This window comes from Microtus ochrogaster, chromosome 1 (genome assembly GCF_000317375.1).
Source record: "Microtus ochrogaster isolate Prairie Vole_2 chromosome 1, MicOch1.0, whole genome shotgun sequence".
Taxonomy (NCBI): Eukaryota; Metazoa; Chordata; class Mammalia; order Rodentia; family Cricetidae; genus Microtus; species Microtus ochrogaster.
The window spans coordinates 5246913-5270052 of record NC_022009.1 but is presented as its reverse complement, the minus strand read 5'-3'; the positions used below and the strand labels follow the sequence as shown (position 1 = coordinate 5270052).

Sequence of the window (23140 nt, the reverse complement as noted above, 5' to 3'; positions counted from 1 at the left end):
AGACCAGCCTGGTCTACAGAGCTAGTTCCAGGACAGGCTCCAAAGCCACAGAGAAACCCTGTCTCGAAAAACCCCAAAAAAAAAAAAGAAAAGATAAACTAAATAATGTTGAAAAATCCTCACAAATTTCAATTATTTGAAACAAACAAATTTAAAATAAGCTTCTAAGTAATAGAATTTTCAAGATATAAAAATATGCAAATTATTTCAGAACTCAGTCATTGGAAAGTAATAGCCATACTGATATTTCACTAAAAACTGCATGACTATCTGCAAAACAACAATTAAAATTGCAACCCCGTGGCACTACTCACAAATTATAAACAGCTGATGCTGAAGGGCTGGTCATTCCTGTTCTGTGGCTAACCATTACATGGTTGCATTTTAAAAACCTTTAATTCCACTTCACCTCTAGATTTTCCTCCTAATTCAGTAAGCCTTATAAGAAATAATAGATGATCCCACTTATTACACATTGCAGAACACACCAACTACATGGTAGAAGGTGGATTGACATGGTTCTCTGCCTTACACACACACACAAACACATACATGCACATATCCCCCCCCCACACACATTATTCCATTGGCACTTGCTATAAAAGTGTCTTCAATTTATTTACCATAACAACTGCTAGTAATATTTTCCTGAGCAAATTACTATGTGCTTTAGGTAGCTGCAAACTGTGTCTTTCCACTGGAATTCAGTACTTTATCTAGGATATGTACTAGTGCTGAATAGTATATTATATTTTATCTCAGAATAATGTGTTATTTTGAGGAAAAAAATAGGTTTTGTGTACTTTTAGGGTTAATGTTTAAATGACAATTTTAGGAATACTTGGTTTTTATATTGAATAGTATTTGGCCTCCCAATTTATTATTTACATTCCCCCCTTTTTTTATACAGACACATCCTGAATGAGTTAGACTTTCAGGCATTTTTTATAACTCAGTTTTCAGTCATGTGTGGCTTGTTTTTTTATGTCTCTCATGTATTCATTTCCATCTTGGTTATTTTAGTGATCAAATTGCTTATTGGTCTCAATTTCTCTTTTCATCCTGTGTGTGGCTTTAACTGCTCATTTATTAACACTTATTTTTTATAGAACTCAATTTCCCATTAAGATATGCTACTATATAAATCTCTAATAAAAATTCCTTCAGGTTCTTTAGTTATGCTCTTTTACTCAGCTAAATTTATTGTCCACATTTGCATATTGCATTCTGTTCCTCCATTGTAAACTATTTGCTTGTATTTTTCCCAATCTGTTTGCTTAACTGATATGAATTTTCTTTATCTTGTCCTTGACTTGGCAACTCAGAAAAGACAATTCTTTGTTGTGACACACAGCATTGGCTTCTACTGTTTGAAGACAAATAATTTAAGCACCATACATAATGTAGACGGATGAATTTCTATTTTAGTCTTACTTAAAATATCTGGAAAAGCTAACCAATTTTCTTTAGAATTCATAAGAAAAAATGTGCTATTATTGTTTGTAACATTAACTATGCCTACCTTAATAGCTGAAAGAGCATCTGACCTTTAAGCATTATTTTCTTTCATTTGTTTTCACTTGGAAGACTATGCATGAAAAGTCAAAAACTAAAAATGTAGTTCATTTGAGGAAACCAAGAAAAAGACCAGAAGTCTAGGAAATTGAGTCTCTTTCAAGATCCATTCCTAACTCATTTGTGATCTTAAGCAATTCACCTTATTGCCTTGTAATTCATTTTTGAACTTAGAAATTACAGAGGCCTACATGATCTCAAAAAATTACTATGAGTCTAATACTCTGAAAATACTGGCCATCATTTTTGGAAGGTCTTTGGTAGACAAGGTCAGCATCTCTCATTTTTAAAAAACTGTCATTTAAGCATCATTCTAAAATAGCTGATAACAACCTTCTCAGCAATTTAATTCACAAAGCTCCTGCCCACTTTATTATGTACTTTATTTTGATATTTTCACAACTTCTTGGAGTCTGGACAAGAAGGGATTTTCTTTTTAGCATGCTCTCGAGTCAGACTTTCTATACTTCAGCTTCTTTGTGTGTTAACTATAACTGTGTCGAAGTCATAGTTTTGTGAGAGTTAAATATATCAGGGAGAGATTAAGTATCACATAAATGGAAGCTGTAAATTTTTATATAACTTTATATGTCTAACAGCTTAGCTACTTTCACTTATGTAATTGCAATTGTTTTCAGGAAGAATAGCTAATGTTGTAAAGAGTAAGGATCTTGGCAAAGTTTGTAGGAAACAGGCAGCCATGCTGGGGTTCCAATCTCGGTGTTTCATATTTGCCATCATTAAGTTCTAGCCATTTTTGTCTAATGAGTACAAATCATCCTTATAAAACTCAGCCACCTACAAATGTGTGCAGGAAAGAAAGCAGTGTGGCCTTGAACTTCCTAATTTGTTTGGTATATATCACTTCTCAGCCATTTCTTCATCAACTCAAATATTTGTCAGGGTGACCAAAAATTTAAGAAGGGATTTCATACAAAGCAAAGTAAGAGGTGGCAGCCCAATTTTGATTTCTAAGCTGGTAGAGAAAAGAAAGTTATTAATATGTTTTCCCCTGCTCCCTTCATAATCACCTCAGCCAATACTTAGAGCCTTTAAATAATGGTGGATTTGTACCTATTTAATCATTCTTATGAGAATAAATTCTCCTTCTTGAAAATGCCTAAATCATATATTACAAAGCAAATAAATACCAGTGAAGTTTTTCCAGACTTCATTTATATTAAAAAATGCATATTTTATTTTTGAAACATTAGATGAAAATCCATTAATCTTGTATTATATTGGGTTACCATGATGTATCTATAGTTTTGTAAAACCTTCTTAACACTTGGCATTAAAAATTCAAAGAAAAAGTAGGTATCTGCATATTTTTTGTATTCTGTTAATGCTTATGACCTCAATGATTATAAAAATCAGGTCTCTGTTACATTAATCTTGAAACTTACTGAACTAGCATTTCAGTATAAAATGTATTTAATTTTTTTTTTTTGTTTAGCTTTGGGTAAAATAGAGCATTGTGTCCCATCTCTTTATTTTATAGTTAGATAAAATTTCAAGCTGCTTTATTTTTAATATTAAAGAGAATATTTTAACTAGAACTAGAAAATAAAGATGGAAGTAATGAGAATCCCCATAGGCTAAAATGATTATTTTTATCCATAGTCAATTCTGCATATTGTTATAGTTTATTGTTTTATTGACCGTTGATCTAGGAGACCATATCTTTCTCTAAATCTCAGGTTCATCACATTTCCCCTGTGGAACAATTTGTATCCCAAGAACTCAACAGTAAACAGGACAGTAGTGAACAAGCATGCCCATGAAGGTATTAGTCTCCTTGCATACTTTTAACTACCTTGAAACAATGAAAAAAATCCCACCAAGTAAAAGCAAATAAGTGATGTCACATGCACATTTAATTAGTGGTGGTGCAGAGCAGATGGTTTTAATTTACTATTCACAGCTGATAAAAAGAACCTTGCTATGCCTTCTGGAAAGCTTAGTAAATGGTTTTTATTATTTTCATTTTGCAAAAAAGTAGGTCCACTCAAAAGGAATTTTGCATGAGTACCCCATCTCCCGTGGGTCTGTCTCATGTTGTGACTAAAGTTTAATGACTTTACCTTGCACATCTCTTGGCTGGTTTTCACATACGGATAGCTTGACATTACTCATGGAGTTCTAAGATATTAACAAGTGTATATAACCTCTATATATTACTCAGTCTAACAATGCTTCCCCAGTTTAATAAACCGTTTTTCAATGCATATGTTTATACAACCACAGTAATTTTTCAAAATATCTCTTGAGCTCATTCTTCCTAATTCTGGCTTGATGCTTATTCATCTCATATGCACAGAAATCATTTCGTATGCCTCATACTGCATGCACAGCATTTCACTTTTCTTATTAAGGGTTACCCCGCCCTTTAAATTTTTTTTTTTAAAAAAGAGTTTCTATGACCTAGAAAACTCTGTTAACATAGCAAACACCATACCTTTTCTGGTCTCCATTTTGGAATTTTCCAAATTGATTCACACTTTTCATATAATACTCAGCAGAAATAATTTAAAATAGTCAAATTTCTAAAAAATATTTTTTCTTTATAAAGAAGCAGTATACATAAGATGTATACTTTTTGCCCTCTTAATTTGTAGGGTTCCACCAACATTGATTAATTTATAATACTGAGTTTTGTCACCCCTAAGTAAAATCCTCACTTCACATCAATTTCTTAAAATGATTGTCTCTCACAGATGCATTCTCCATTGATAAAAATGTCCACAACTTACTTAATGAAGGCCACAGTCCTGTGACAAAGCCAGGTCTTGAGATCCTGAAGGTTCAGTTCTGTGAGCTCTGGTCAAGCTCTACAAGCATATGGTTTCTGTTCTACCCAGAGATATTTTTCTGGCATATAGTTCCTCCCACGAGCTTTCTGCCTTCCCCTCATTCTTGAGATGTTTGAAGATGCTATTCCTGCTTGTAAGATTCACTCAGAATTCATGGGCATGAAAGTAGGGGACAGGCAGGAAACTCATTTATATAAGGATGTTTTTAAAACCTACCAAGCTTTTACTCATCTGAAACTATCTCAGATAATGATACATTTGACTTACATTTGTTGAGGAACACATGGAGTGTTCATCATGAACATGCCCTCTGTTCATCTACAAACACTCATGTGTTCAGTTCTTGTCCCAGTTACTCTGACAGTAATGCTGGTTGAAACCCTTTCTGCATACGAACTGATAACCACAGAATAGACTCTGAAATTTCAATCATTTTAGTTTTGGATGCTTTTTCAGTGTAGCAGAAAGAGAGTGGGAAATATCAGAAATGCTACTAAGATTATTCATGCAATCCAAGATTGGAGAATTTTTTTCAGTGTAGTCGGTGTTTGGAAATTAGGAAACAAGACTATCCAGAGAGTTTGTAAAAGGCAGATACAAGGAACCTTTTTAAACTACCAATTAAAACCAAGGATTTTCAGGTTAGAATACAAGCCTTTGTCTTTGGTTCTAATGGACATTGGCTTGGCAGCCTGCAGAAGAGAATTCAAAAGAGTAAAATGTATTAAACAAATAGGAATAAAGTTTTGTTACTTTAAATGAGTGTTTTCTTGTTTCCCCAAGTCCTTTCTTAGATGGATAGTCAACATCATCTAGTTTACAATCTCGAGCTCAACTGGGAATATGATTTTACTCCTAATCATTTCAGAAATACAGGTCTTTCTCTGGGTTATATCTGATAAATATTGAAGTGGAAATTTTAAATCTGAATGTTTTATGTGAAATAGGTTTAATTTGAAGACATTTCTATTTCAAACTTGATTTTAAAAAAATCTGGTCATAGTTCAAGAAGCAGGAAGAGACACATAGGGCACCAGCAGGACCTCACTGAACTGTGCCTGTCAATGTTAGTTACTATGTATTTGCTCTGAAATTCTGTCTCCATATTTTTGAGTTTTTAGAGTCTGTAAGTACATGCTTGCAAGCACTTGTGCATGTGTGCATGTGTGTGTGCATGCACACATGTGCATGTGTATATTTATCATTTACTTTAAGGATATCTAAGCATTCTGGCAAAGAGTTAACAAAACAGCAAAGTTTGAGGACTCAGCCTTTGCAGACCTGCCTCATTTCTGACTCCACAGTGATGAACAAACACACCTCCATACCACTTAGAGGTTTGGGGATTCCTTAGAAAGACTCAGAAAATTCCTTGAAAATTACTATATTTAAAGTTGCAAAGTATTAAAAGGAGAATATACAGATTAAAATCAGCCAAAGAAAGAGACACATGCAGTACAATTTGCTAGAGTTTCAAACTCAAGACATCAGTTGCTGTTGCTATAGAATTAAAACATGTCCTCTCCCAACATTAATTGTGACCATATCCAAAGATAGTGCCAATGAGGAAAACCTGATTTAAGGGCGTCATTGAAGTTCCATTTCACAAGCTTTTGTGCCAGCTGAAGTCAGTGTTCTGGTTAGTGATAGATTATCACACAAAAGGTTTATCCTAAATCACTTGGGTTATCTTCCTTTGTGACTAACTCTTACTCTAAATCACATAGTTGATCTATGTGGCATGCCATATCCCAACCTAAACTGTACTATCTGATAATCTCCCACTTGAAATAAAAATAAAGATGCTATGTACTATCTCGTAGATTTCCACCCAGAGGCTTAGAACAGAAATGAAACCTCCTTTGAGTAAAGCTAGTTCATCTTCAGATAGATTTTTAAAGCAGAAAGATGAAAAGATATAAAGAATTGAATAGAAAAGACAGTTTAAAATGATTCTAATATAAGATGGAATGGTTACAAAACAGGGATTATGTAAATTTTATATAGTGTTTTATTATCAGTGATGTAAAATAAATGTACAAGATTTTCAATCAGTTATTCAGCATCATGTATTGAGGATCAAAGAAAAAAATAATGAAGAGACATGTTGGTTTTCAAATGTAGATAGAAAATGTAGATATCTTCTATTTGTTTTTTTTATGATTCCTATTTTTTGTGGAAAAGCAGGCTATGGCATGTTTATTAAATAATTCTATTTTAGGAAATTAGTGTAGTAATCATTGTAGTGTTATGGTAGTAAACCATAGCCACCCTTTCTTTATAACCTGTTGACATCTTTTTTCATTGTGGCTTCATCCCTAGTGCATAGAGTGGATTTTTTGTTAATATGTGAGCTGTTCTGTTTTTGCATGAGTATTCATAATGAACTTAAAAGATAAAGGAAACTATCAAGTAAATAATTATACCTAACAAGGGAAAAGTCTATAAAGGTTTACAACGTTGAGCAGATATTTTCACATTCATTTCACCTTGACAATATTAAATGGCATGTAAGTGATTAGATTTAGAAAGGCCTATCACTGTGCTATTAATCACCTTCTTGTGGGTCTCTTCAATCAACAAGAATGTTATGAAACCTATTTTTGTCATTGACTGAAGTTTGTGAAGTTGAGCTCAAAATTCAATTTCCTTGCATATCATAGGTAAAACAACTGATGTAGCTATACTCAATAAATATGAGCTTTTCGCTATGTACTATTGAGTTTTATCAATGGAGCATTGAGGCTATGATACAACTTCTGTGAAAAATGCACCAATCAATGCTCAGAAAGTATTACAGCATTTTTTTTCAAGAATGAAAAATACTCCACATATGAAAGTTTGCATAATGTACAAGTTGGAAAGTAACTGCTACTATTACGGTGTGTAAGTTGCTAGCTAAATTTCAGTAGCATTCTATTATAATAAAAAGTATTATAGTAATTGCACCCTCTATACTTACAAGAGTTAAAAACTATCATCTAGCTATTTTTAAAAGGAATATGCATGAACTACTTTGGGTAATTTTGCTAGACTTCTATTTATACTTTTTTCCTTCTGAATAAAATAGTTTTAATCTCATAGTAGATATTTTAATAACATCTGTCAGTTCTAAATTACAAATTCTGAGATTGCTTTGCAATGGAACATCCCTCTTCTTCCCTTGTCTTGCTTGTGCTCCCTTCAACAATTTGAATTATGTGAAGATTTCTAAGCTCTGTCATTGGAAGCAATTTCATTGCCATGGTGTGTCCCTCAACTGGTGCTAATGGATGTTCTTTTTCATATTATAACAAAAAAGTTATAGTTAGGTCTAGCTTTTCTCACCAAATCATTAAATAGATTAGAAAAAGATGTTCTCCTACAGAGATTACACAGCTGCATTTTCCGAGTCCATGATGAAGACCTAACCTATACACAAGGCTCTTTTTGTTTCTCAACTTTGGATGTGATCCAAGAAGTCCTATACTGAATGCTATGTTCACAGATAAGACTTCAACATTGCAGTGTATTAAAGGAACACAGGTCATTAACAGTTTATTTTAAACTTAAAAGTTTATAATTTAACTTTTTCATTATCTCTTCTGGTTCTCAAAAAAAAAGAATGACAAAATATTACATTTTAGTTTCAGTGGACGTTTTGCAGTTTAAGAGTTTTTCCTAGGTGACATTCAAGTCTAGGAAAAAAAAATGTCAATGGAAGCTGAACGATTTAAAATATTTTGAGATATCATTAAGTGAAAAGATAGTGCTTGCATCTGTATATTTACCATGTATTAAAATAACAATTTGCTATCAAGGCCCAAATATGCAAGCTTATTACTTTGAATCTTAATACATAAATGAGAAAAGGGGGAAGGGGCAAGAGGAATATTTGAGGTAGTTTCCTGAGTGACAGCTGGCAAGTGTAAGAAGAAAATGTTTTCCAAATACTTAGATGAGCATACCACTACCTTTCTCCTTGAAAATAACTACCAAACAATTGTATTTACATTTCATCAAGGATTTGAATAATCCCTGGGCGATGACCTTTCTGGAGTGGAGGATAACGTTGCTACTATGATCCCACTTCCTGGTGTTCTTATTGATGTCTGTGACATTTCCAAGGGTATTTAGATAGAAATACAAAAGCCACAAGGAGCACATTCAGAGTAATAAAAAATGGTGGCTATGTGACCCTAACAAGACAAACTAAAAATCAATATTGCTTATTCCATATTGAAGGTTCCGATAGAAACTAGAAAAAAAGGTCACAGAGTGTAAATCTTAATTCGATGCATGCTCTTAGATTTGTAGTCATAATCCTTTGTGAAAAATATCATCAATCTCTTTTATTCTTTAGACTATATATGAATGTAGGCAGATATGCACACCTGTAACTCCATATCTACAAAAATGCTGATATTAGAGAAGGTATAGGCTTATACCTAGAATTATGGTTACAATAGTTTGAGGTGTTTTTCCAATAAAATGTGCATTTTATTTTTTGGCTATATCTTTCACCCAAGATCTTTGTTCTTAGTTTTTTAAATGATATGTTTTAACTGCAAAAACAAAGTCATCATTTGCAACAAGATTTCATGTATTACTATAACCTCAAAAATAAACAGGACAGTTACCTTCTTTTGAGATAGTCATCAACCTGTAACAACAGGTTTGTTTTCATCATCTCTGCATCTGTTCTGTTGTTTCTCAGCACTTTTGTTTGTTAAAACATTTCATAATTCTCAAGAGAAGAATTATGCCTGCAACATTTCAAAACAAACATTACTATAAAATCATTTGTCTAATAATTTAATAAAATTAGTATTTTAATTACCAAAATAAACAAGCCTAGAAATGTTCCTAATTCCGTGGGTTTATACTATAGCCGAGAAGTCTCATAGGGTTGGTGCTAGGTTAGGCATTTACATCTTAGAGTAAGATCATTGAATTTATGTAGGTTACAATTTCTTTCAGATCAAACCTGTGAATTAAACACTATTGTTGTCTTTGTTTTACAAATGTGGGAATTGGAGTGTAAAGGAAGTTATGATCATATATGTAAAGCACATAGCTAATAAGACGTCAACGTAACTGCTCTTAGTAATAGCGTACTACACTGAGAACTGACATATTATTCTGTCCTGAATGGGCAACAAATGGTTTTACTCTTTGTATGAAATCTGGAGCTTCAACTTCCATTCACTAACACGAGTAAACAACATGCTTGCAAATGAGCAGCAGGGATGCCATTTCTGCTAAACTGAGCTGCTGATCTGCCATCTAATTTTTCTTCAGATGTTGAGCAATCTACAGTGTTTGTAATAAGTAATGTATTGGGAGTCTCTGCCACACGTCTCTTAGTTTCTGCAAGTTTGTCTCCCCAAGATGCTGCCACCTTTAAGAGTTAACTGGACGTGTATAGAGTAGCTTTTAACAACAGACGACTCAAGCCGGTGTAGTTTGTTTCTATCATCATTGTTCTAGCGTCACCTAGTTCTTTCCACAATGAAAAAGATGCATCGTGGCAGATTATCACTTACCAAGACCAAGACAAATTGATAAACTCGCAATAAGTGTCTGGAAGTGGGATCCAGGGTGAGGTGGGGGATTCACTGTGGTCTTGGAAACAAGGGAATAAATTACCAGGCTGTTAAACACATCGCCTTCAAGTATTCTGGGAGGAAGATAACAAGCTATGCACTCCCATATAGCCCAGCACACTACACAAAGAACTCCAGGCAACCATGGTATGTTGAGTGTAGGAGAAAGAGCCTTCTCTAGGGAAGAACACACCATTGGTGACTCAGTATCAACAGGTCGTCTTAGGAAACATACATATAAATAACATTATACAGAGGAAGCAGGCTTATTTAGAAACATATATGCAGATATATATATATATATATATGCAGATATATATATATATATACATATATATGAAATTAATGAAAAAAGAAGTAATAGGATTACTTATTATTTTGAGATAGGACCTAATTAACTTGCCTATAGGCTTTAATCTTACTTCCAGTAGCTCAGGCAGTTCTTTAACTTGGTAGTCGCCTGACTCAGCTTTATGAGTAAATAGAATGAGTGACATCAGGCCTAGTTCTCCCTTTTGGAGGAAATTTAGTATTACTGATACCAAAGTTCATAATCCAGTAATAGGCATTTTGTAATGGAATAAATAATATACTTTTGACATGTTTAAATCATATAACAGGTTACTATTTTTATACGTATTTGGACCTGTTTGTAGTTTTGCCTTTCTCCATACAGTAATACTGTTTTCATACAGAAATTACATTTGAATTGAGGGATTAGAAGATGAGGAGTTTGAATGAAAGAATCAGAATAAAAGTAGAGAACATATTCAGGGCAGAAAGCAGGTGCAGGAAGAGTAGGCATGAAGAAACAGGTAACGAGTCAGGAGTGTTGGTGTTTGCCATGGTGGAGAGCTCACAGGGAGGGACTCCTCTGTTTGATCCTTGTGTGTATGTGTATGTTTATGTGATTGCATGTATGTGTGTATGTGTATATATGGGAGTGTGGGTATTCTAGTGAAAACCAAAGGGACTAACTCACCAAAAAGTGATGAAATCTTACCCTTATTTTTTTCACTGGTCTTTTCCCAAAGACTAATCCCGTAGTACTGTAGGAAGAACTTTAATCATTTACATGAAAGAACTGTCATTTGAAAATAAAGATAAATAAGTTTCTTGATCCAAAATGCATGTTTATTATATGTCAGGTATCTTTGTTATCTTACTTTGTGTTTCACTATCAGGAACTGCAGCAGTAAGCAGGCATACACACATGTACCTATGTACATGCACACTTCAGTATATGCATACATACATGACTGACATGACTGACACAATTTTAGAACTATTTTGATGATTCCAAATCAAGCACGGACCCCATTGGGGAAAGTTTCTATTAATAACCCTTAACGTTCATTTCCTAGAATGGATCTAATAATCAATATGTTCTCTAACCAGGCTTTCTAGGTTATTATCAATAGAAAAATCAAACTCATTTAACATATTATGCTAGGAAGTATAGATTGTATTGCTTGCTTCTACTGATTTCAGGAGTAGATCTATCCTTCACAATAAAACAGTTTAGCACATATGTTTTGAGATACCCGAGGAGTGCATTATGAAAGATATAAGTAGCGTGATGGACATCTACTGCTACCTTTTTTTGTAGATGAATTGTGTGGAAACTTTAAATCCTTAGGAAATGGGTGTATTGAAAATCCATTAGTAGCTTATTGAAGATTAGCTACCATTAAGAAAACTTAATGATGTTTTATTTACAACATGGAGGACTGAATTCAAGTTTTGTGCACGCTATCTACATAGCCAGCTACCACAGAGTCACATGCCCAGATCTTAATCATGAACTTAATCAATATATAAGTGAGAATGCAAAAACAAATCTAAGTGTTTTAAGGGAAGGTTAACATATTCAAGGAAGATGGTTAGGATAGTCTGGGATCTTTGCTGGCAGATTCACAGGCTCTTTCCCTTCAATACTGTTTTTCAGTTTTATGTGACCATCAGCGTTGCACAAAGCACCCCATTGCTTCATAATTAAGTGGAGTAGCTCAACTTCAGGTAGAAGCCCTGTGGAGGCTTTGTGAATACAAACAATAAAGACACAGATGTGCAGGTACCTCCTAAAACTTATTGTACAAAAGGCTTCTGTAGCCATTTGTGCATAATTGAGTTCTGTATGTGACATTCTTCTTGAATGGAGAACAATTGATATCTTTGAGCCATCTGCTATTCTGTGTCTGTGCCAAGTACCGACACCATAGGCAAAAACAGAGGTTAGCGAGCGGTGGAGTGCATTGTTACTCACTTGGAATCTAATTCTTAAGCAAATCTCTCCAGGATGCAAAATATAACAAAATACAATGACATTTTTAGTAGACAAGGATAGTGCTAATAATAGTTGTCTTTTCACAAGTCACATGGAGCAACCTGTGAAAATAAAAAGGCTGTCTTATAGTCTTGTAATCCTTATAGAGAAATTTCCCAATTACCAATGGCTGATGTTGACTCTCAGTAAGGAAAATAGCAGTCATCTTGGTGCAGCAGAATGAGTTCTTGATTTTGCTGGTTCTTATTTTAAGTATACAGAACCTTTCCACAGAGTGCCTGATGATGGAAATTAGGTGAGGTCTATTCACCTCTGTTATTTCCTTGATCAATATATCTTATCACCTCTTGTAAATCACTGATGTTCAACTTTTTTAGCTCCACAAAACACTTGTTAGGAAAGATGACCTGTTCATTGTTTAATTTTAATAGTGATGTGTGTGTGTGTGTGTGTGTGTGTGTGTGTGTGTGTGTGTTGTCTGCATACTTCCAAGTTTTTAATACATTCACTAAGGTAGAAATGAACCACCAAGGAAACCCTACATTTCTCCCAAATTTACATCTCAAGTATATCATAACATCTCAACATTTTAACTGGAGTCTAACTTGAGTAATGAAGTTAAGCATGAAACAATGATTGAATTCATGTAAATGCAAAACGCTTTTCACTACAATTCTTCTCAAAAAATTTCTTAAAGAAACATATAGTAAATGTTATGTGCTAGATTTGTCAAAAATAAATAATAAATAGAAAGTAATGTTGATTATATATACTATATATATATACTGTATATATATACAGTATATATATATATGCTGTGTTGAAATAACCTCTTTTATAGTCACTTTGACATCTTCTTTCATTAATCTTTATAAAGTTTCATTGAATAAAGCCAAGCTGGGTAGCACAAACCTGTGCTTTTAGCTACTAAGAAGAAAATTGGAAATATCCAGAGTTCAAGACCAACCTGAGATCTGAGCTATATATTAAATCGTAGGCTAAACTAAACTATATGAAAATCTGTCTAGTCTTTGATAAAAGAAAAGAAAATAACTCATTCATAAAAACAAGGAATGTCTATATATACAATTTCCCAAATATATACAAGGTAATTTAGCTCCTGCCTTGGTTCCTGTTATCTAATCCAAGATCTTTGAAACACTCAAGAAAATTTTGTGCATTGTCAGTTACACCAACATATAAAATAGCAACACATGAAAGATTTGCAGATAATAAATCATAGAGAAATTTGTTTTATAACAATACATTGATGCACATGTATTTTATCACTCATCAATAATAAAAGCATACTTCCATACTAATAAACTGTATAGATTTGTTTATGTTTGCAAGAATTTCATCATGTATGAGTATTTGACACTGTAGGGCAAAGAGAGTCTTCCATGTTTTTCAGAGCTGGTTGATATATTGTAATCATTAATGTTTTAATGTTAAGATTGTTGCTTTGCTCATAAATGTAGCATAAAAGGGCAGACATATATTTAGTAACCTTTTATTAATTCTAATGTGATCATCAAACAAAATTGATTTGACAGTTTTTAAAATGAAAAGTCAGCAACACTGACAGCAATTTTTAGAATCTAACATTTAAAATTATTACTTGTTGGGAATTAAAAACAATAGTAATCTTTATTTTTCATAACTACCCTTTATATTTCTGTAAGAGCTGAAGACTTGGCATGTACTGTGAAAGCATCACAGATCATAGCATACAATAGATTCCAAAGGGGGATGAGATATTGTAGGCAGGGTTTGTTGGCTCCACATGTTTGGGTGGAGGAGGAAAGTGCACTTGGGTATTGAGAACCAAGATTATAGTGAAGCCACATGGGCAACACAGGTGAAAAATTAATAAAATTAATAAAACTAATAAAATTGCTGTAGATTCATTGCATGTTTGATTTTGCATTATTTTTGATTGTAGTATATTACTGTTGTCAAACATTTCATGACCCTATGTGGGTTCTTGACCCACAGTTTAAGAAGCTGGCCTCTAACCTATTAGCTTGAGAACTGGGTTGAGGCTTTGGGATCCCTAACTATAGATATGTTATTTTCTTCTGAGTTGAGCTATAATTCCCAAAAGCCATAAGGAAAAGATAAAATGAATATGAAAATAAAGCAGACTGATAAATATTGATAGAACAAGCTCCACTTAAAATAATATTTTATGGTAATTTTGGCAAATACCAATTCAGAGACTTCAGGATTAATTGTACCCAATTACTTTTCTTAATTTTGACATAAAGTTTTGTCAGTGTTAGGATAATTAGATGCATGGCAACAAGAAAAAAATGGAAAGTGGGGCTATGTAAAAAAGTTGTATTTTTGATAAAATTACAGCATGAAAGTAATTTCTAGTTCTTTCAGAGTTGGCAATTGGAAGTGTTTAAATTCTGATTTATATTATGATTTCATTTGTGTTCTGTGTGTTTTGATTAATATTTACGTATCTGTGAGCTGACAAAGTATACTTTTTCTCAGCATTCTTAAAAAACATAAAGCATATATTTAAAGAAATCCAAGCTAACCAAAGAAATGCCCTGTATTTCTTTGTGCTCACAGATTTTCTTGCAGCCTTGTCCCTATGTTAATCTGACACCAAAATCAAAGGCATTTTTGGAAGGTCTTCTTTAGAAAAATATAAGGAAAGAACAAGTCAATGTTTATTAGAAACCCATATTAGAAATAGAAGTAGAACAGTTATTTCATAGAGATCATAAATTTTGACTGTTCTACAACAAAGGCAGACTTAGAAATTACTGTCAGTTATTCATATGAAAAATAAGACTCCATCTATAGTTTGGTGTGTTTGAAACAGAAGCAAGACTGAGGCTATATGAGCTGATCACCATAGGGATTGAAATGTGGAGTTCTCCTTAGATACATCCAGAGTCAGTATGTGAAACATACTGACAAACTTGTTAGAACAGCCTGTTCCCATTACTAAATACTGGACTTAATACTTAACAATATCAACAATTATATTAATAAGTTCATATTCAGATTCCTTTCATTGAGCATATTAGTAAGTGTGATGAAGAGAACAATTTGTTGGATGAAAAGAATTAGCAGAAATTCTCATCTCCCTTGCTTTTGAATGATAAAAATAAGAGCTATAATGGTAACTGTAGTTAAACTCACATCTTTCTCTTTCAGCATGTAGTTCCCCCAAACCTGAAGGTCTTGAAACTGACGCTATGCTGTTATCACTGAAAACCTGGTCTAAACCAAAGGGACTCTGCAGTTCATTCCTGCAGAGCCCAAAGACAAACCTCTAAACCTCTAAACCTGCTATTTGAGACATGCCCAGTTTTTATGTTTTGCGTGGATTTGTTTTGGATAGAGTCTCACCATACAGTCTTGTAATGTCTGGGACTTGATATTTAGACCGGGCTAGCCTCAAACTCATAGAGATCCTCCTGTCTATGTCTGATTTCCGAGTGCTGGGGTGAAAGGTGTATGATATCACATCAGCTAAGATGTGTCCACTTTATCTGGGTTTACAATAATCTTTTGATTGGACGTCTCCGAAAGTAAACCTAAAGATATTCATTTTCAAATATGTTAAGTTGACATTAAAAAATCTGGAGATTCTGTTTATTTCAATTATCTAAAGTATGAAATATAAGTCATGTTATTTAGAAATAAAAAATTGCATAACCATATTGGAAAATCATTCATCAGAAAAAAATAGAATTATTTTAAAGAAAGTCTAATAAATAGTCAATAATAGACTTCTCATATTTAAATTGATAAAACTAAATTAAACAGAGTATTCCATATTCTTGTAGATTTTTTCCCTCATGATGTTGCCTAAAAGTATCTCTCTATAAATTTTCACAGACTTATGCTATATTTTACTTTAAAAATATTTTAGACTTCTATTTAAATGAATGGATTTTTAGCTTTAAAAACACATACAAATTAATGGGCTAGTTTATAAATATTTCAAAATGTACAGCAGCTAAATAATTTAGGGAACCTGTGTAAGATTTTAAAATAGAGTCCATGATCATTCAATTGCAGTTTATATATCAGTACTTATATTATGCAGTAACTTGCTTTTACTAGGGAGCCCAAATTACATGATGACTCAGACAGATTATGACAAGTGAAGGTTTTTGCACCAGCTTGTTGGACTACGCTCAGGTTTTCAGGAGCCAAGTGTAGCACCTAGAGTGTAGAGCAAGGAACTTTTAAAGGGGAAAAATAAAAGACAAGAAAAGGAAAGGAAAAGAAAAAAAAGAGAACTGACACCCTGGTATTCTGCTCTGCAGCTGTGGACTGACGTTTGCACAAGCAGTCAGTTTAACAGAACCTATGTTATCTGGGGCATCTTGACCTCAGGTTTGTAGAACAAAGTTGGGTAATTTTCCACGGGATTCCTGTCAAGGAGATCAAATTCTAGTTAAACCAGAAAAGGCCTCAGCAAGACACAAGACGAAGGAACTGCTGGACTGTCTTGCCCCTTTACAGTATTATATTTTATATATAACATCTGTAGAATAAAGTATACATATTGAATGAAAACCTGACATACAATAAGAGAATAGTTTTTATGTTTAGATGGTTTTGAAAGGAATGACTGATACACAAATTTGATTTTCTGTGTATTACATGTTATTGACTTAAGACATTTTGTGTTGTGTGGATGTTTATAATCTATCGCTTACATGGTTTCTGCCTTACTATCTCTATGATTTCATTCATGGACATGTTCTTATGTTCTTATGAACCTGGAGGCCATTGAAAATGGACCCCCTCCTTCAGGGTGGCTGTGGATCCCACCTTTCTCTGCTAAATACAACAGCCCCTGCTTAGAATTTAAGCTACCATATAAAAAGGTGAAAATAGCAGGACTTTGTTGAGGCAAATCACTTTCTGCTCCTCATTTTAGGAATGTAGATATGAGTTCTACCTCTGGCTTTGGGTATAGATCATCACATACTATTGTCTTCTCATATAAAAGTTTTACTACTATCTTCTCAAATATGAGTTTATCTCACTGGGCCTGTCAATCATCTGGCCCCCAAAGCCAATTCACCCTCAGGAGCACTCAGCCTTTCCAGGAGCACCTTTCCTCTCCCATGCAGCCCCTGCTGGTTTTTGCTTGACCTATTTCTTCTTGCTATGCATGGTTGTTTGACCCTCTGAGTTTTCCCACCCTTTCTCTGAAGACTTCCATCCCTTAGAGCAGGCAGCATTTTGCCAAACTTCATCAGTTAATCTACTGGTATGGGAGGTCCTTCGGTCTGTGTGTTGTTTTTCTTGGTTAATGAATAAAGAAATTACCTTGGCCTGTTGATAGGGCAGAACTTAGGTTGACGGGGAAGACAGAACTGAATGTTGGGAAAAGGAAAGAGTCACAGAGACAACATGGATTTGTGGCCAGAGGTAGATATGCTGAAACTTTGCTGGTGTCTCTCCCTCCACCCAAGTCAACTCAGTCTGGTCATGTCTACCCTGGACTCTCCCAGATGTCTCTGCCTCTGGATATGCTCTCCCACATATCAAGAATAAACTTTCTCCTCCACCATATGTAGAAGCTGTCATGTCCTTTTGTTTTTATTTCTTTTTTTTTCATTCAGCTAGGTTATAAGAAACTGTGGTCACTAATATTCTCACACTAACATTCTATTCTAGTTAAATCTGAGCAGGACTACTATATCATGCCCTTCACCTTCACTTCAACTTCTGAAAATCCCATAAAGCATCTCAAGTTTAGTGTTTAAATGTTCTTGTAATCATGCCTAATCCTCCTATGCTAGACCATAAACTGTGAGATGAACTGTCTATTCTTTCCTACAATACCTATAATACTACTTTAATTACAGTAGTATTAACATTGTAAGCATATATATTCTTGTCTTTCAAATTGTCTGTGTTCAGTACTGTGATTCATTAGACCTGTCAGAATGTGTGTGTGTATACTGTTCAGAATGTAGTATTTTCTTAATGGGTAGAAAAATATCCTACCTACAGTTCTCTAGGGTCTCAATACATATTTGTTTATTGACATATGTATGTGCTGGATTTGTAATAAACTAAGGTTCTTTAAAATCAGACATGGTCAAAATTTTCACAAATTTGAGATGCATATATTTTCACAAAGAGACATTGATGAATGCTGACTCATATGTTGATACATACGATCAATACATTTTATATACAAAAAGTCTATGAAATTGTCTTGTAAATTTTGTCTGTAAAATAAACTTATCATTCCTCAAATACTGAAATATACATATATGACCTTGCCTTTGAGCCATTCTTTAAGAGATATTTTTCACATTTAGTAGAGAACCTATCACTGTTCCTAGTGTTTTCATCAGTGGCATCTATGTGTTCTCAGAGGCCATGGGGCAGCAGCTTCCCGGTCACCAGTGGCTCTTAAAAGCTGAAGCTGCAGCACCACAGACTTCAAGAGGAAAGCATTTATAACACACTAAAGAGTGATTTTCTTCTTTGGTCCTTGCTCTTAGATGGGATTTAGTGATAATGTCTGTTGTCTTTGCTAGACTTGTTGATGGTTTAGGGTTATTTAGAGTCCACCAGCTAGCAACCGCTCAACACACTGCTATCTAAGTTGCTGCTCATAATTTTCTCTTTCATACAAATCCATTTAGCACCATGCTTGCTGGAGTCTTGGCACCTAAGATAGATGTTTTTTCTTAAATTGTAACAAAGAGCCCTCTTTGCAGTATAATTAATCATCCCCTATGTATAAGTAGTACCTGAGAAATTTTTTATTCCGTTTTTATCTTGGTTAGAATAGGGAAAAGAGCACATTAATACTAACAGCATGTGGTAACCATATTATGACATAATTTTGCTGATATTTAAATTAGAATCATTTGGCATTATATCCTTGCTTTGTTTTGGTTTGGTTTTCCTGTGGGAAGTTTCATAAATAAATACAAAATGTGTGAAGGATGCCTTCATCTTCAAAGAAAATAAAACACAATAATGATAAACAAAAGACACTCTGAAGAAAGCTATTAGCTGTGAGCAAAATAATGAGGAAAAAAAGTCCCAGAATGTCTACTTTCCCTCTGGGTCTTATCATTTGTTAGCTAATCACTGAGATGAAACAACATCTGATACTCTTTGGCTTAAGATTTGACATTTTAACGCCGGCACCAAGATTCTCAATAAAAATTTGATGGTTTCCAAATCATTCCCCTAATTTCTATATAAATTAAGGGGAAAAAAGACCTTTATTTCTCAAGCGCCAGCAAAGATAAATATAAATGATCTCTGTGGTCTTCATGTGTTTTGTAATGGGTGTATGGACTTCTATGACAAAAGAATGAATTTTCTAAATTAAGTAGACCTGTGAACATAAGGAATGGTGAGTTATAGCCATAGGCCAACATTTTCCAAATCGAAGTTATTATCAAATTACCACTTCATTTAGGAGCCGAGAAATGCAACAGATTGTCTAATTTGACTACTGTGAACAGAAACAAATTAATTGCTTTGCTTCTGTTTTTGATGTATTAAGCTTTTTCTATCTTTTAAAAATAAAATCACTCTTGTAATGAAGTCACGAACAAAACTTTTGCACATCTAAATTAAGGTAGCCAAGCAGGTAAACGTCTGCCCTGTCTCACAGTGCATGTTTCTCAGTAAACTTCTATATGGTTAGAACAGCCATTCTGAAGCCATGGAGCTGAACTTAGGGCTATCATAAATTTCACTTTCATTTACATTTATCTACATACAAGAAGAAATACCCAAGACAGACATTTAAAAAATAGTTTTATATACTCTTCCACAGCCCACAAGTCCTTTCCCCTGCATTCTAGCCTTCCTTCTAGTTTATTATTACCTCTTCTTGGTTTCCTTGGTGAATATTATACTACATCAACAATTACAGCTATATAGATAGAGATAGACCTAGATAGAGATAGATAGATGATAGATTATAGATAGATAGATAGATAGATAGATAGATAGATAGATAGATAGATAGATAGAGTACTACATACATACATGCATGCATACATATATACACACATACATGGACACATGATAGGAGACCAGTATCTTCAAATCATAAAGAACATGTGATTTTTCTTCTCCAACCCTAGAAAATCTCTCTGGATGCTGAAAATTCCACAAGATGGAGAAATTGATAACAGTAAGCCTCCTACCACTATGGCATTACTCTGAACATTTCCATTGACTTAAAGGTCTTCTATGTTTCACCAGTCTGCATCTCCTTAATCCCCTAAATCCTAGGAACAGCTAGACTTTTTACTGTCTTCATGGGTTTTGCCCTTTCAGAGTACCATGCATACAGAGTTATTGTAAACATGTATCTTTTCAGCATAGCCTCTTGCCCTTTTTAATGTGTGTTTAAACGTACTTGTGTCTCTTTCTGTGTTAGTAATGAATAATATTCCATTTGTCTACTTGAACCAAAGATAGTTTATACATTCACCTACTGAAAGGGGTATTTATGTCTTCTAAGTTTAGTAACAAATGAAGGTACTGTAAGAGCAATATGTAGGTATTTGTGCAAACATGGAGAAATGATTATGGAATTGCTGTAGTATCTAACAAGACTGTACCTAGTTTCTAAGAAAATGCCAAATGACTCCAGTATTGGTTCTTGGTTTTGTTTTCTCAAAAGCAATGCAGAATTCTCACCGTGGCTCCACACCCTCTCCAGTATTGGGTATTGTCAATGGTCTATATTTCAGACATGTTAATAGGTGTGTATTGTTATCTTTTATATCTCTGATGTCAAGGAAACCTTTTATTTGTATCTTATTTCCAGCTTTCTGCCTTCTCTGGTAAGGTATCAATTCATGTTCCTGCTAGGAACTTTGACCCATTTTAAAAATCAAATCACTTGTCTTCTATTAGCTTTTATAGTTCTTTGTATATTGTGGCTAACTGTCCCTTATGACACATCTCTTGGAAAACATCTTTTTAGTGTGTCCTTGGTCCTTCAATTTTTCTTAACAGTGACTTTATGAAAGAGGAGATTTTAATTTTAATAAAGTATAACTTATTATTTCTTCTACTGAACATACCTTTGATATAATATCCAGAAGCCATCACTCTGAACCAGGTTATGTACTTATTCGCATATGCTATTTTCTAAAATAGTTTAGCTTTAGGTTTTTAGATTGTTACTTTGCATTTGAACCAAACATCTGTAACCTGGAATATGTGTGAGGTTCTTGAGAGCATACATACTTGAGGGGTTGTCTGCAGGTGTCAGACAGAAGTGAACTACGAAGAGATGAGGATGGACATCCGGTTCAAATTGACTTCATCAATTTGAATCAAAATTTCTAAAGCCTGATATTAGATGGTTTATTCCCAAAGTGCAGTATAGCTTAGAAAAAGTTTCTGCTTAGAACAATCCCAGTGTACGAGGAAGCATAATTACAGGGCAGATGCCATTTTTTCCCAAGAGGACTGGTTCTAGAGATAGGCTACCTGTACTATCTTAAGGGATTAAGGGTCTGTCTGGCCTGGTATCAGTCATAGAGATAGGGTAAAGATCATTTGGGCTACTAGCCACTTCTGGTCCTGATTGTGGGAGCTTGGGGAAACCTCTGGCTATAAGGGGTCATTTAGATTACTAACCACCTCTGGTCTTGGTTGTAAGAGCTTTATATGTCCTGACTCAACAAATAACACGAATCATCAGGCTATTTATCACTCCTGATTCTCAGCTTTCTAGATGGAAGAATAGGATCTTCGTGTTTCCCATTGGAAAGACAATCCTGTGTGTTTAAGATTCCTGGTTTCTCTTGAGATCTGTGGGTATTAGGACCTTCTTGCCACACTCCCAACACTTACTTAAGAGAAGTCTGTTTACCTATTTAAATGAGAGATCATGAGGCTATTTCTCAAAGTTGTTTTTGGGAAAAAATAAATATAGGCATGTGAAACGTGTGATCATATTAATATAGAAGAAACTAACCACAAAATTCTACAATTTCATTTTTCTCCTACATTACACTAGAAAGATCCTAGAAACTTTTTGACAATTATTTGAAACAGACTTTCCCTACTCCCTTTAAACTAAGAAAAGAACAGATGACAGATGGTTTGTTGGGGCAGACTTTTGTTTTTAAGAATAAATGGTAATGTATGTCTGTTTAGTAGTGAACATTAACACCAAATCATTAGTAGTTTCTTGTTTCTACATTGAAGTGCTCCATGTGATAACCATTCTTTTTCCTAGAGTGTTAAGTCACAAAAACTGTTCAACAGATATTCAATCTCCATCCTTCAACCTATTAAAAGTTTAAGAATAAGTTCTATTAATGTTATCAATATTAGTTTAAAGATTTCCATGAATCACTGGGTAAACAAATTGGAAAAAACAAAACAAAACAAAAAAACACAGACACTTACAGAGTTAAACAAATCACTTCATTTTATTTTCATGCCCATTTTTAATTTAAATGCTTTCATCATATAATATATAAATATATGAGGGCTTCATGGTTTTGCATATTGTCCTTGAGCATGAGTCATGCTAATCTATGTATCATTTGAAGTTTTGTATATGTGCTGCTGAAGAGACCTCAAGATATTTTTGATTCTTTAAATAGATAATTATTTCTTTTATAAAATAAAGGTACACGTTGCTTTTACCCATGGTACTGATCAAAAATTGGCTGTTGTAGCCCACAATTCATTGCAGAAGTTTATTTTTTTATGCAGTGTCAAAAGAACTTGCAAAATAGTGTCAGATCCCTCTGTTAAGAAATAAAAACTATCCCATGCTTTTTCAGTCACAGTCCAGCTGGCCTTGGTGAGCTCCCAATAGATCAGCCCCACTGTCTCAGTGGGTTGGTGCACCCCTCGTGGTCCTGACTTCCTTG

At 34.0% G+C, this 23140-nt stretch overlaps 1 protein-coding gene and 1 pseudogene across 4 annotated transcripts in view; one reads left to right on the top strand and one right to left on the bottom strand.

The window, feature by feature from the left end:
* Mdga2 (MAM domain containing glycosylphosphatidylinositol anchor 2) overlaps positions 1-23140 on the top strand; it is a 733616-nt gene that overhangs the window by 611852 nt on the left and 98624 nt on the right. The gene's annotated exons all lie outside the window — the stretch shown is intronic.
* LOC113456837 lies at positions 22739-22839 on the bottom strand (annotated as a pseudogene).